The sequence below is a fragment of the Oryzias melastigma genome, linkage group LG19, assembly GCF_002922805.2.
Source record: "Oryzias melastigma strain HK-1 linkage group LG19, ASM292280v2, whole genome shotgun sequence".
Lineage (NCBI taxonomy): Eukaryota > Metazoa > Chordata > Actinopteri > Beloniformes > Adrianichthyidae > Oryzias > Oryzias melastigma.
In genome coordinates, this window is record NC_050530.1 from 22,786,303 (window position 1) to 22,787,019 (window position 717).

General features: G+C 38.1%; 1 protein-coding gene across 1 annotated transcript in view; it reads left to right on the forward strand.

Moving 5' to 3' along the window:
• Positions 1-252: 252 nt before the first annotated feature.
• LOC112153902 (transmembrane protein 238) overlaps positions 253-717 on the forward strand; it is a gene marked incomplete in the record, with an annotated part of 8,090 nt that continues 7,625 nt past the window's right edge. Inside the window, 1 exon segment of the mRNA XM_036217222.1 lies at positions 253-493.

The following is a 717-nucleotide window of genomic DNA, read 5'->3' on the forward strand; positions in this document are numbered from 1 at the left end:
CATCGTGGAGAACGACACAGATTTAGTCTTCCACCTGTCCACTAATGACTAACGTGATACTATATTGTCGGAACAATAAAGTTATATTGTAGGAACGTGATATGCCGATTTTTTTTTTATATTCACTGGGTGGCAGCTCTGAGCTTCCGTAGATTTTGGTACTTTTAAAAGATAACCAGAGAGTGCATTTGGTTGCGTAATCTATAGACTCTATACACAGAGCTGTGTGATACACTGTCGGCTTCTGGTGGCCTAGCGGTTAAACCCGTGGTCTCATAATCATGAAGTAGTCGGTTCGAATCCCACCCGGGGCTTATTTGTTTGTTTCTTTTTTTTATTCAATTCCAAAACTGTTCAATTCAGGTAAAAAAAATATTTTTTTTAAATAGACTGGGGCAATAAATGGCAAAATAGCAATGTGGGGAGAGCTTGTTTTGATTTTGATACTTTTAAAAGGTAATCACATAGAGCAGTTGGTTGCGTAATATATGGAATGTATCCACGGAAATGTGTGACGTACTTCCGGTTTCTGGCTGGCTCAGCGGTTAAACCCGCGGTCTTGTAATCAAGAGGAAGTCGGTTCGAATCCCATCCGAGGCTTATTTGTTTGTCTATTTTTTTTATTTAATTCCAAAACTGTTCAATTAAGGTAAAAAAAAAAATAGACAGGGGCAATAAATGGCAGAATAGCAATGTGGAGATTGCTTGTTTTGATTT